Genomic DNA, 15,595 nt, shown 5'->3' on the forward strand with positions numbered 1-15,595 from the left:
TGCTCACAGTAGGACTGTTCGATGATCCACCCTCTCTCACTCATCCGCCCACAAACATACATACATACAGACACAAACATGCACAAAAACATGCATTGCACACACACACATACATATACACACACACATGTACACGCATGCATACACATACACACTCTCTGTGTGTGTGTGTGTGTGTGTGTGTGTGTGTGTGAGAGAGAGAGAGAGAGAGAGAGAGTACATATGTCTGTGTAAGAGTGAGTGTGTGTATGTGTGTCTGTGACGGTCCCGATAATCCGCAGATTGAATGCACCTGCTGCTGCTGCGCCACAAGTGTTTCCGTAAAAAAAGCGTTACCTGAAGCATTTGGCAGATTTGGGTTCTGGACTTTGGATTTTCGGATTTTGGTTGGAGTTTGGTTACTTTTAGCATCTTTTACACTGCACCAACAGTACATCACAATGTTGCACTCAGGCATCCTGCGCTACACAAAATCTGAAAACCCAAAGTCCAGAACCCAAATCTGCCAAATGCTTCAGCTAACACTCTTTTAAGGAAAGAGTTGTGCGCAGCAGCAGGTGCATTCAATCTGCGGATTATCGGGACCGTCACAGTCACACATACACACACTCACTCTTACACAGACATATGTACTCTCTCTCTCACATATACACACAAACAAACACATTAATGACCTATGGTTCATCTTTGATGATCCTCTCAAAAACATACTCCCCTACATGCAGTCATATACACACACACACACAGGGGGAGAGAGAGACTCACTCTTACACAGGCATATATGTACTCTCACACACACGATTCTGATGCTCTTGTGAACCAATGTTCTTAAGATAATGTTACGTTTGATGGTTCTGTGGCAGTCTTGTGATTACCGAAAGTTGGGCTTTGATTCTTCATTGTTTATGACAATGTCACACACATGAGACGTGTTTATACACACACACTTAGACAAAATCACTTTCTCTCTCTCTCAAACACACAGAGAGAGAGAGAGAGAGAGACTCACTCTAACACAGACATATACTCTCACACACGAAACACATGGTGTTATTCTGATGGTGTGTGAACATGTTTCATTCTGATGCTGTGTGAACATATTTTATTCTGAGTGAACCAATGTTCTTGAGATAAATGTTTGACGGTTCTGCCTTGTGGTTAACAAAAGTTGGACTTTTACAATAAAGTCTGTGTGGTTAACAGAATATCTGTGACATGCCTTTATTTCTGTTCCAATATAGTAGTCCTATAATAATGGTGATTTCGTAGTAAAATATTGTGTATGTTTTAGTGAAATCAAATGGGTTTTGATGTACAATGAAAAAAAAAAAAAAGTCCCGTAGTTTTTTACGGAAAAAACTGGTAGCTTAGTTACCAGAACAATTCCGTAAAATATACAACAAAACAGTAATTGCTTTTACAGAATAACATGTACATTTTACAGTTTAAATCAGCATATAACACACTGGACTTCTGTTATATTTACTGGTTTAAACTGTAAAATTGACATGTTGTTCAGAATATCACAGATACATTTTACAGTTTAAACCAGTAAATATAACAGAAGTCCAGTGTGTTATATGCTGGTTTAAACTGTAAAATGTACATATTATTCGGTAAAAGCAATTACTGTTTTGTTGTATATTTTACGGAATTATTCTGGTAACCCCAGCTGCCAGTTTTTTTCCGTAAAAACTACAGGATTTTTTTTACAGTGTACTTTTTTGGTTTTTCAATTAATGGTGGTTGACATGGCATGTCACATCGTCGTAAGGATATATCTTGATGTCCCAGCAAAGCTCAAAACTATAATCAACTAAAACTCCTTCCATTAACATGGAATATTTGAGCATGTTTAAATTCTTGGCCTTCATAGATCATTAAACTGTTATCCAAATCTCTTTACCTTCAGAAACACACAAAGACATGCAAGTTTTTCTTCATTGCAAAGATCACTATGTACATCAGCGTATGAATAAAATGGATGTGAACCTAAAGTGGCTCACATGTAAAATAGCAAATATGGGCCAAATATATTCAATTACATGCAGGCCTTTTTAGGCAAAGATGCCGTGCTCACTGCAATATGTCATCTGAATATGAACCCATGGCCCATCTGGCAAATGTCTCAAATGTCAAACAACAAATATGTCAAATGCGGCCCAGCAGACAGACAAAGGACACTTTTTGTTTGGATGATGCACTTGACACTGGCTAAATGAAATTTCAAATTGTACGCATATGGCTTAACAGAATTTGGGTACTTTTAGTAGGATGCAACACAACTGACTGAGGCAGAATGATCTGAATGCGAGTCTTAATAAGGCTCTGTTTGCTGAATTTCTCATGAATACGATGATAACGGTCTTATACAGACTCCTCTCTGCCTTGACAACAACTGCCTCTCTTTAACAAGTAACTATGCAGGGAGTAATAGGTGGTACTACACTTACACTTAACTTAATACTGTTAACTAACAGAGAAGCAAGATTAACTAACCAGTAAGTAGTAGCAAATTTAGGACAAAGGTAGTTCCTTATCAGGTATTTGATAATTATTAAATAATATAAAAATATCCTCATTGAGAATTGCTTGTGAACTATGACCAATAAATAAAAAAGGACCAATTAATGTAAGGAACTAATAGTGTGTGTGTGTGTCTCCATACACCACGCTATGTACTTTCTAAAGGTCAGGTATGCATCTTTTACTCTAGATTTATCTTTGAGAATTTGATGTTTTGTATTGACATAAATGCACCTCTGAACTGGCTTCTAAATGTTTGTGTAATTGATACAACTTTACCTGACTAATATTAATAAGCTGTTATATTTGACTTCTTCCGAACTCTCTGAAATTATTCTTTCGAGTAGATGATTGTGTAGTATAGTGTGTCTATTGTGTAGAGATATTGTGGCAGGACAGAGCATAATTAAAGCATGGTATAGCAAGGGCTGTCCATTTTGAATCTTTTGGATGCTCCGTCGCCATCAATAACACGGTGAAGTTGTTTGGTATTTTATGGTCATTTAGTTAAATGTTCTCTTTGTTCAGAACGTGCCAGTGGGTAGTTCACTTAAGGCATGGCATACTTAGGTTTTCAGATGACAGTATCCGGTAAAAAATACTTATTATCTGGTTCATATATTTCAAAAAATAGTATAGAATCTGTGATTACTAAGCACAGGATTGCCGCAGCTGAAAGCTACACTTTCACCTTAAAAAAAATGGATTAATCCGCGCTGGAGCTCCAGGAAAAAACAGGCATAGAATATAATTCCTCAAGAAACTGCAATACCAGGTTTTCAAACATAGATGGCAACAAAGAGACTTTGAGGGCAACGTAAGAAAACTTACAGACTGCAGCTTTAAGAGTTCCTCTTCAGGAACTCGAGCTGCGTCACAAACGCTTTGGGAACGCCTTCAGCGTGCGCCGTTCTGAACCACGTGTAAAGTCTGCCCAATGGAGGGGAGCGACGTCATGGACGAGATGACGTCGCCGACCAGGAAGTATAAAGTGACGCTCTGCGATGCCGGCACCAGCTTTCTGCGTTCAGTAAGCGCTACATGTTATTGTCTGTCTATTTATTGTCTGTATTGTCTAGCTTAAAAGAGAATATATGGCTGATGATCAGAAATTAAAGAGAAAATCTAAGGCGAAACACGCTGGTGTGCCGTCGCGTTTCAAGCGGTGTGCTGATCCCTGCCCTCGTTATATCACGGGTGGGGACACACACAGCTTGTGCGTGGCGTGCCTGGGAGCGAGCACGGCGTCAGCCCTCGAGGGGACTGATTGTCCGCATTGTTTGCAGCTACCGCTGCGAACACTCCGCTCCCGGAGGTCTCTCTTCACGAGGAGACTTCACCAGCGTCCCCAGGGTGCGGGACCGCTCGCCGAGGCGGAGCGACGAGCGACGCCTGGGGATCGCAACTCGATCTGGCGGAGGAGATGGAGACGGGCTCGCCCCTTTCTCCATCGGAGTCCGCCAGGTCGGCGCTCAATCCGTGGGTCGAAGCCCGCACTCCGGCTTCTTCGGCCACGGGGAGACGCCCACTCGCGCTCACTCTTCCTCCGAGGAGGTTGATGTTGACGTGGTGGACGATGCGCCGTTGCACACGCCGCAATATGAGGAGCTCTTAGAGGTGGTAACTCGTGCGGTTGCCAAATTAAACATCGATTGGCCCGCCGAGCGAATTGCTGAGCCTCAGGAATCTAAATTGGATGAAAGGTTTCTGAGAGCGAAGCAGCCACCTCTGAGACGGAGCCTTCCATTCTTCCCAGACCTCCACAGTGAGCTGTCGAGGTCTCTGGGAAGGCCGTACTCGCTCGTGTTTTCTCCCCACCGCTGCTAGTCATTACGGTAATGTGGCGGAGTCGCGAGTGCGGCTATAAGGCGATGCCCCGGTAGAGCAGTCTCTGGCTACCTATCTGTCCCCGGTGCGGCATCGTCTTTGAAGGCTCGACCTTACCATCAAGGCCGCTGAGAACAACGCCGGCTTTGATGGCTAAGGGACTGTGGCAGCAGGATTGGCTGGGGCTTGCATGCACACTATGGCGGTGTTGCAGGCATACCAAGCCGACCTGCTGAAAGAGATTGATGAGGAGAGGGGTCAGGTCCGATGACATCGCAGAACTGCGCCGGACGGCTGACCTCTGCCTCCGCGTCACTAAGGAGACCGCCCGTGCTGTAGGGCGGTCTATGTCATCCCTTGTGGCCGCGGAGAGGCATCTCTGGCTGACCCTGTCCGACATGAAAGAGCGGGACAGGGTCTGCCTATTGACGCCCCTGCAGCCTTCTGGCCTATTCGGCGACTCCGTTAATGAGGTCGTCGATAGGTACCAGGAGGCCCGTAAACAGGCGGCGGCGTTCAAGAGTTTCCTCCCGTCGATCTCAGGGGCATCGGGACGAGAGATGCCCCACCGCGTGCCGCTCCTCATATAGGCATGTGCAAAAACAGAGCGTCGCTCTCGTTGCCCCTAAAAACAGCAGGGGGCGAAGCGGCGCTCTGGGCCGGGGGCTTCCGGTCCTAAAGACCTGAGGGCCTTTTTGGACAGGAAGTCCACGGCCAAGAAGCCCTGATATGAGTGGCTCAGGGCTTCTGAGGGCTGCCCCTCCTGGGGAGGATCAGTTAATGCCGGGTCAGACGGCACCCGTTCCTCCTCAGGGCCCTCAGGGAGTAACTCCGCTGTCTCTGCCCTCGTGCCAGAGTGCGGAGGCTTCCAGCACGCTTCCCCAGCCGGATTCACCCGAGGTGCGCCACGGCCGAACGCGCTTCCCCTGCGGGGGTCCCGTTTACAGCTAGCCCGTTGTCTGCCTGCCGGTCAACCGTTTCAGGCCACCGGGTTACCTGTATCTCACACACCAGAGGTCAGCCTCGAGAGGCTGATTCCCTTAGTAGATTATTTAGCAGCGTGGAAACTTCTGCCAAATGTATCTCAATGGGTCATACTAACGATAGAGAAAGGCTATCGAATTCAGTTCGGTTTTCCACCACCGACATTCAGGGGAGTCACACCGACAGTAGTCGGCCCCAGCAGGCTCTGGTGATGGAACAGGAAGTAGGATCCTGCTCAGGAAGGAGGCCATCGAGGTGGTCCCTCCTCATGCTGTGGAATCTGGGTTTTACAGCCGCTACTTCATTGTTCCAAAGAAGGACGGGGTTGCGCCCTATCCTAGATCTGAGGGTCTTGAACCGCTCAGTCAGCAGACTGAAGTTCAAAATGCTTACCATCAAGCATGTGGTGACTCAAATCAGATCCGAGGACTGGTTTGTCAACATAGATCTGAAAGACGCATACTTCCATATATCCATCCTTCCTCAACACAGGAAGTTTCTGAGGTTCGCTTGGGGGCGTAGCATACCAATATCGAGTACTTCCGCTCGCCTAGCACTCTCACCCCGCACATTTACTTAAGTGTATGGATGCAGCTCTGGCTCCACTGAGACTCCAGGGCATCCGCATACTCAATTATATCGACGATTGGTTGATATTAGCTCAATCAGAGCAGATGGCAGTTCAACATCGAGATGTTGTTCTGTCTCACATGGGGGAGCTGGGTTTGAGACTGAACGCCAAGAAGAGTGTATTGCGCCCCGCTCAGAGGACCACATACCTAGGCGTGGTGTGGGATTCGACCACAATGTGGGCACGCTTGTCTCCTGCCCGTGTGCAGTCAATCCTCATGTCAGTCGAGAGAGTCAGGAAGGCCAGTCATTCACTGTCAAGCAGTATCAGAGACTGTTGGGCCTGATGGCAGCTGCGCCCAACGTGATACCCTTTGGCCTGCTGTACATGAGACCCCTACAGTGGTGGCTCAGGACCAAGGGGTTCTCCCGAGGGGAAACCCACTCCGCAAGATCAAAGTGTCACGCGCGTGCAGTTCGGGCCTTAGACTTGTGGAGGAAGCCTTGGTTCCTGAATCAGGGCCCAAGGTTAGGAGCTCTATGTCGCGGACCTCCCTTGCGACAGATGCATCCCTAACCGGTTGGGGCGCAGTATTGAACGGGCGCCCGCCCACGGTCTGTGGAGCGCGATCACCACCAGGGGTGGCACATCAATCTGCTAGAGATGTTAGCGGTATTTCGTGCTTTGAAGCACTTTCTCCCAGACCTGAGAGGTCACCATGTGTTGGTGCACACCGACAACACAGCGGTGGTCTCTTACATCAACCACCAGGAGGTCTGCGTTCGCGCTTCTTGAACAAGCTGGCGCACCAGATCCTTGTGTGGTCCCAGGGCAAAATCTGCTCGCTGAGAGCGATCTACATCCCTGGGCATCTCAATACGGAGCCGACACCCTGTCGAGACAGGGGGGTTGAGGCCGGGGGAATGGATGCTTCACCCCGACGTGGTGAAGCAGATCTGGTCGAGATTTTACCAGGCAGAGGTGGACCTCTTTGCTTCTCGAGGGAATGCACAATGTCCCCTCTGGTTCTCTTCTAGTTCATCCAGCTCCCTGGGACTGGATGCCATGTCACAGGCGTGGCCAAGGCGTCGCCTGTACGCATTTCCCCCGATTGCCCTGCTCCCCGGGGTTCTGGCGAGAGTGCGCCAGGACGGAGTCAGACTACTGTTGGTAGCCCCGTTCTGGCCGGGCCGAGTATGGTTTGCGGACCTTATCGGCCTAGTAGACGGTCATCCGTGGGAGATCCCCCTGAGGCCGGATCTACTCTCTCAGGCGGGGGGAACAATAGTTCACCCTCGCCCGGAGTTGTTGAAGCTGTGGGTGTGGCCCCTGAGGGGGCACAACTCATAGCCTCTGGTCTTTCAGCTGAGGTTGTTGAGACCATCCTCCAATCCAGAGCTCCCTCTACGAGGAGCGCGTATGCCAGGAGGTGGGAAATGTTCACTTCCTGGTGTGGAGATCGCCACTTAAACCCAGTTAACTGCCCAGTAGGTTCAGTGCTGGAGTTCCTTCAGGCGAGATTCTCCACCGGGTTATCCCACTCCACCCTAAAGGTCTACGTGGCAGCTATATCTGCATATCATGACCCTATTGGTGGCCACTCAGTGGGTAAACACCCATTAGTTACACGATTCCTCCACGGTGTGCTGAGGCTGAGACCTCCAGTGCGGACCAGAATTCCCCCCTGGGATTTGGTTGTGGTGTTAGAGGCTCTGTGTAAGGCACCCTTCGAGCCCCTCAAGAGGTTCCCTTACCGGTCTTATCTTTTAAGACAGCATTTCTCCTCGCCATCACCTCTCTGCGGAGGGTGGGAGATCTGCAGGCCCTCTCAGTGGCCCCTACTCACCTGGACTTTGCCCCAGGCATGTCCAAGGCTTTTTATACCCACGAGTGGGTTATACACCTAAAGTGCCCTCTGTTACACCACAGCCGATCGTACTGCAGGCCTTCTGTCCTCCCCCCTTCCAGGATCCAGACCAGCGGAAGTTCAACTGCATGTGTCCAGTGCGAGCACTGGACACTTTATGTGCGCAGGACTGCGCTCTCTGCGGAGGTCGGACCAATTACTTATTTGTTTTGGTCCGACAAATAGGGGTGGCGCTGCCGCTAAGCGGACTGTTAGCAGGTGGATAGTTGAGGCTATCCACCTGGCCTATGAAGCCTCTGCACTCCCATGCCCTCTCGGGTCAGAGCGCACTCTACAAGGGGGTATGGCGGCCTCTAAGGCCTATCTTAGCGGTGTCCCCTCGGGGACATCTGCAACGCCATGGGTGGTCCACGCCCTCCACTTTGCCCGGTTTTATAACTTGGACATGAGGGCTGCTCCTGGCTCCTCTGTCCTTTCCTGATGGGTGGTCTGAGGACCCCTTTTCAGGCAGGGCCTTGGAATTATGGCGGCGTGGGCATCTCGCGTTCCCAAAGCGTTTGACGCGCAGCTCGAGTTCCTGAAGAGGGCGTCTCAGGTTACGAATGTAACCATGGTTCCTCTAGGGAGCGAGACGCCGCGCCCCGATGCCATACTTCCCGCACCCCTGCCGGCGCTTACTTCACTACGAGGCTGGTGCCGGCATCGCAGAGCGTCACTTTATACTTCCTGGTCGGCGACGTCATCTCGTCCATGACGCCGCCCTCCATTGGGCAGACTTTACACGTGGTTCAGAACGGCGCACGCTGAAGGCGTTCCCAAAGCGTTTGCCAGACGCAGCGCCTCGTTCCCTAGAGGAACCATGGTTACATTCGTAACCTGAGACGATTTGTGTTTTAGACACCTTATTGCCTGTTTTTGACAACATAAATAATAATAATAATAATAATAATAATAATAATAATAATAATAATAAAAACATAGCACAGTTTGCATATCTGAGCAAAAACTGTTTATGTTGAATGAATCAAACTTTAAATTATTTGCTGACACCTTAATTTTTTTTTATATATAATTTCAAATGAGTATTCAACATTTTATGTTTTTATATCTCAAAACATTATTTCTGCATTTGTAACTGCAAGCTAGAAGCTTTCATGTCCCTCATTTGATAGTGGTTTAATTTGCCATGGCAACATTTAAAAAGCTGGTTTGAGTTTTATAGCCCTATCCCAAGCATGTCAAACTCACTTCCTGGTGGGCAGCACCGTACAGCTTTACAGAGTTTAGCTCCAACCATGCTTCAACTCACAACCCATGTAGTTTACAAACATGCCTAAATGATTAAATCTGTTGTGTTTAATTTTGTATCCCTCCCACTCTACAGCATTCTTCTTTATTTCCCTTGTTGACTGGCTTATGTCACTTCTTACTACCCGCTGAGGGTATGAATGCACCCTTTCAAATGGTACTAGGAAATAGTTTGCACAAAAGCTTGCCAGTATAGTAGTACTGTATTTTTAGTTCTGGAACTAAAATGATGCAAAAGAATTTGAGCAAATTTTACAAGGAATGCACTGAGGCTGGGGTCAAAGCATCAAGAGACAGATGTGTCAAGGAATTGCTGCAGTTGTCGTATTCTTCCTGTTAAGCCACTCCAGAACCACAGACAAGGTCTTAGAGTCTGGAGGATGGGTGGAGAGGTTCATAGCCCAAGTTGCTCGAAGCCCAGTGTTAAGTTTGCACAGTTTTTTTATCTGTTTACCAAGGACTTCATGCTTCCTTCTGCTTGCCAGCTTTTTGCTGCCCTCACAGCCAAAAGCTCAAAAAGTTGGTTAAATGATCATGGTGCTGGTGTGCTTGAAAATCATGATGATTATATACACTGTAAAAAACAATAGCTGTATCAACTTGAAGTAACTTGTTCGCCACCCGCCTGACTCAACCAAAAAATTTTAGGACAGCATTTCAAGTTGAAACAACTATTGTTATTTACAGTATTCCAGATTTTTTTTTTTTATAACACTTCAACAAAAAAAAAGTTCAAGCTGCAGTCCCTAACATTTTTTTTTTTGCAAAACATTATCCAAAAACAATATTTGAGAAAATACATAACTAGCCAGTGTTCAAAGCTATCAACTTACTTTAGCACGATTCACAGCGGTTAGCTTGTAATAATGTTTTCTAAGTTGAGTGAACTGGTAGGTTTTTGCAGGAAATTTCGCATTAGCATTGCACTGCGTCATTACGTCATGTCTGTAAACTTAAAAACTGAGTTTGCCTTATTCACCTTATATTCCAGTTTTAAATGTGCTTCTGATTACAGATAGCCTGGGATTACACAAGATTTGTATTTTAAAGAAGAACAGGTCGAAGGGAGCATAGTTTACTTTTGGGTTAAAATAATCTGCAAGCTAATACACACTATACTCATAGTCATGCAATACTGATGTTGTTAACATTAATAATTTGAGAATAAAATATAACAATAATAATCATCTGCAGGGTTTGATGTGATGTGAGCTAATTGATTAATTGATTAAATCACCATCAATAGCACGATTTATGATAACGCTTTTTACCAGTCAGAACAAAGCATGGCATACTTACTTTTTCAGATGACAATATCCAGTAAAAAATATTTATTATATCGGTCATAGCACAGTTTGCATATCTGAGCAAAAACTGTTTACGTTGAATGAATCAAATTTTAAATTATTTGCTGACACCTAAATTTCACATTTAAAGTAAGTTTTTGCTTTTTTTATATATAATTTCAACATTATTTCTGTTTGTAACTGCAAGTTAGATGTTTTCATGTCCATCTAAATGTCACCTCTGATGAAGCTTCTGTGTTTCTTCTGCATTGAAAAGATTCATTTTTGATAATGGTTTAATTTGCCTGGCAACAGCCCAAATGTCTTGAGTTTTATAGCCCTATCCCAAGCATGTCAAACTCACTTCTTGGTGGGCAGCACCCTACAGAGTTTAGCTCCAACCATGCTTCAACACACAACCCATGCAGTTTACAAAAATGCCTAAATGATTAAATCTGTTGTGTTTAATTAGGGTAATGTCTAAACAGTCCAAGCTGAGGCACCCTTGGCCCCTTGGCCTCTACAGCATTCTTTTTTATTTCCCTTGTCGTCTGGCTTATGTCACTTCTTACTACCTGCTGTGGGTATGAATGCACCCTTTCAAATGGCACTAGGAAATAGTTCGCACAAAACCCTTCCAGTACATTAGTACTGTATTTTCAGTTGGTGCGAAAGGCCCTGTTAATGTAAGGGTACTTTTTTTGTGTATAATATTTTTGTAGTCTTTCCACCAGCTTAGTGCTGGCCTTGCACAGGCAGCCCTCACTTATTCTGCATTCACGGCAGGACTCCCTTTACTTCAGGAAACCTACAACACCCTCACATCCCTAATGGTAAAGAGGAAAACTGCCCACAAGATTTGTATTAAAAAATACCATCTCATGCCATTTACACCTCAAATATGGTTTATGAGATCCACTTTCTTGCAGAGTTTAGCTCCAACTTTAATCAAACGTACTCAACTGTGTTTGATTAGGGTAATAACTAAACACTCCAGGAAAGTAAGCCAGATCTGAGAATCCCTGGCCTATATGAAACAACAAGTTTATTTTGGTCTGAGCAATTCCAGTTCAATGGAATTGCTAAAGAATGGACAATAAATGTTGTTTGATTTGTCCTAAATTGCATTACATGGCTGCATGCGTTGGCTCAAAGAATACAAAAGTGGCTTTATTGAGCAACTGATTTGCATTGCAAAGTTCCCTATCAAAAGCTACTCTTGATGCTGTGCTGAATGCGCTAATGAGAACGTATTTTGTTGAAGCATGTGTGTCAAACACGCCAAAGTTTGGCTTATATAACCTCGGTCAGGTGACGTCACCCGATCACGAACACCTGGAGGTTATAAATAGATGTGACACGGAAACATCCTCAGGTCTTTTGTCTTCAAGATGTTGGATGTTCGGTCGCCTCCTGCCACGTTTCAGGACGCCAAACATCTAACAACCCCCCAACAAAACGAAGTGTCAAAATTAGTGCCCCTTTCAGAGAAGCTGGCAGCATGGAAGCTACTGCCAAATATCTCCCCATGGGTCCAAAAGACCATAGAAAGAGGCTACAGGATTCAGTTCGCATATCGCCCTTCGCGTTTCAACGGCGTGATTTTCACTTCCGTGAAACCGTAACGGGCGCATTTGTTGATACAGGAGTTGCAAACTCTGCTGGACAAAGGGGCCATAGAACGTGTTCCCCTACCAGACAGACAGTCAGGCTATTACAGCTGGTATTTTCTCGTTCCCAAGAAAGATGGGGGGCTGCGTCCGATTTTAGATCGTCGAGGATTGAACCATCACCTCAGAACATACAAGTTCAAGATGTTAACAATAAAAATGATTGTTTCTCAAATCCAACCGGGCGATTGGTTTGTGACAATCGATCTAAAGGACGCATATTTTCACATAGAAATATTGCCACAACACAGGAAGTTCCTGAGGTTCGAAGCTTACCAGTTCGAAGCTTACCAGTATCGGGTTCTTCCTTTTCGGCCTAGCATTGTCACCCCGCACATACACAAAATGCATGGATGCAGCTCTGGCTCCTTTACGACTCCAGGGCATCCGCATTCTAAATTACATAGACGACTGGCTGATTCTGGCTCAGTCTCAAGAGCTTGCGCTTCGACATCAGGATGTCGTCCTAGCTCATCTCGGATCGCTGGGGTTGAGACTCAACGCCAAGAAAAGCGTTCTCTCCCCTGTTCAGAGGACAACATATTTGGGGGTCGTATGGGATTCGACCACGATGCAGGCACAGCTGTCTCCTGCACGCCTCGAATCTATTCTGAACACCCTAAAGAGCATCAAGCTAGGCCAGAAAGTCACTCTTCATCACTTTCAGAGAGTTCTAGGTCTCATGGCAGCTGCTTCCACAGTGATACCTTTGGGCCTCCTGCACATGAGATCGTTTCAGTTGTGGCTCAGAGCCAGGGGATTTCATCCAAGGGCCAATCCCCAAAGGCAAATAAGGGTTACGCGTCGAGGGCTTCGTACCCTATGTGGTTCAGACCCCGGTTTCTGACTTTGGGCCCCACTCTAGGTCCGTGTTGTCGTCGCAAGATGCTAACGACAGACGCATCCCTCACGGGTTGGGGAGCGGTCTTAGATGGCCGTCCAGCCCAAGGAATCTGGAGAGGTCATCTTCTCGAATGGCACATCAATTGCATCGAAATGAAGGCTGTATTTCTGGCCCTGAAATACTTCCTCCAGCAGTTGAGAGGCTACCATGTCCTAGTGCGGGTGGACAACACGGCAGTAGTCTCTTACATAAATCGCCAGGGCGGACTGCGATCGCGCCGCTTGAACGAGCTAGCGCAGCAGGTTCTGCTTTGGGCACAGGACAAGTTCCTGTCCCTCAGGGCGATTTATATTCCCGGGCACATGAACATGCTGTCCAGACAAGCTGTGACACATGGGGAATGGAAACTCCACCCCGAAGTAGTCAGTCAAATCTGGGAAAGATTTTACGAAGCGGACGTGGACCTCTTTGCTTCACAGGAGACAGCACAATGTCCCCTCTACTTCTCTCTGACTCATCCAGCTCCCCTGGGTCTGGACGCGATGGCCCATGTGTGGCCCAGAATGCGTCTTTATGCATTTCCTCCGATTGCTCTGCTCCCCAGAGTCCTAGCCAAGGTCCGTCAACAGGGGTCTCGCCTCTTACTCATAGCACCCCGTTAGCCAACCAGAATATGGTTCTCAGATCTAATATCTCTCCTTGACGGCTCGCCGTGGGCGATTCCGGTGAGAAGGGACCTTCTCTCTCAGGCACAGGGGACAATATTTCATCCCCATCCCGAGCTCTGGAATCTTCACGTCTGGCCCCTGAGAGGGACCAACTAAGTGATGCTGGCCTTTCAGCCAATGTAATCGAGACTATTCTTAGCGCTAGGGCTCCCTCCACTAGAAGAACATATGCCACGAAATGGCGCATTTTCGAAAGTTGGTGTACAACACACCATGCAGACCCAGTTCACTGCCAGATTGTTTCAGTGCTAGAGTTTCTGCAAGAGAAAATGTCCTCAGGCACACGTCTTAATACTTTCAGAACTTATGTGGCCGCCATTTCAGCTTGCCATGCTCTGATTGAAGGGGCTTCCGTAGGGAAACACCCTCTAGTTGTTCGCTTCATTCGAGGAGCTAAGAGGTTGAGGCTGCCCACTAGGGCGACAGTTCCTTCATGGGATCTAGCTATAGTGCTTGAGGGCTTGGTGGACACCCCTTTCGAACCACTAGAGTCAGCGCCTGTCAGGTTTCTGACCCTAAAGATGGTTTTTCTAACAGCTATTACTTCTCTGAAGAGAATTGGGGATTTGCAGGCTCTGTCAGTCTCGCCATCCTGCCTAGATTTTGCCCCTGGGCTGGTCAATGCTATTTTGCATCCTCACCCTAGTTATCTTCCGAAAGTTCCATTCTCGACTGTAAATCCGGTCATCCTTGAAACCTTCTGCCCTCCGCCATTCATGACACCGGAGCAGGAGAAACTTCACTTACTGTGTCCAGTATGTGCTCTCCAGATTTACGTCCACCGCACTAGCCAGTGGCGTAAGTCAGAGAGCAGCCAGTATGCTATGGTGGCCGCAACCGGGGGGCGGCTGCCACTAGACAGACTATGTCACACTGGGTGAGAGATGCTATTGCCCTAGCCTATGAGGCGCGTGGTCAAACTTCGCCTCTAGGAGTTAGAGCTCATTCAACCAGAGGGGTTGCATCGTCGATGGCTTTAGCAAGAGGCGCGCCCTTGCAGCAAGTCTGTGATGCGGAAGGTTGGTCCTCTCCGCACACATTTGTTAGATTTTATAGTTTGGATGTCCATGCTACTCCGGGCTCGCATGTCCTTGAGTCGACATCCCAGAGTAATGTCTGAGACCTCTTCAGTGTTGCGCGCACACACACTACACAACGCTGGGGTCCAGACACTCCTAGTCTTGTGGCGTTGGTATTCTCGTTCCCATTAGCGCATTCAGCGCAGCATCGAGAGTAGCTTTTGATAGGAACGCCCGGTTACTTCACTGTAACCCTGTTCCCTGAAAAAGCTGCGCCTCAATGCCGCACTGTGGGCGTGACTGGACGTCCTTTCAGACAAAAATTTGACCTGAGGATGTTTCCGCGTCACATCTATTTAGAACCTCCAGGTGTTCGTGATCGGGTGACGTCACCTGACCGAGGTTATATAAGCCAAACTTTGGCGTGTGTGACACACATGCTTCAACAACCGGTCGAACAAAAGACGTTCTCATTAGCGCATTCAGCGCAGCATCTCGTTCCCGCTTTTTCAGGGAACAGGGTTACAGTCAAGTAACCCGAGACGATTCCTTGCATTGCAAAGACTGCGTCACACTTCCTAAATAAAAGAGTCATTCATTGATTGATTGGTCATTGCATCACAAAAAATATATATTTAAACATTTATTGAGCATAAGGAAGAACATTCATGGCCAGATATTTATGAGGATGTCAGGATTCCACTATTCATTTAGATAGGAGCTTTCCACTCTACTTTTGGACATAGACTCACAAACTTCCCCTTGGGGTAATGCCCACTGACGTGTATTCCATTTCGTCAAGTGAATGAGGGAAGTTTATATAAAAATCCTCAATTTTGAAGTCATATGGACACAGTATGCTCCATAGATCACAATGCAACACTGTCACTGTGTCATCACAGATCATTTAATTTCCTCAAACTTAATATCTTTTTTTTAACATTATAATAGCCCAAAACATACAT

Source organism: Puntigrus tetrazona, chromosome 5 (genome assembly GCF_018831695.1).
Source record: "Puntigrus tetrazona isolate hp1 chromosome 5, ASM1883169v1, whole genome shotgun sequence".
NCBI classification, from domain to species: domain Eukaryota; kingdom Metazoa; phylum Chordata; class Actinopteri; order Cypriniformes; family Cyprinidae; genus Puntigrus; species Puntigrus tetrazona.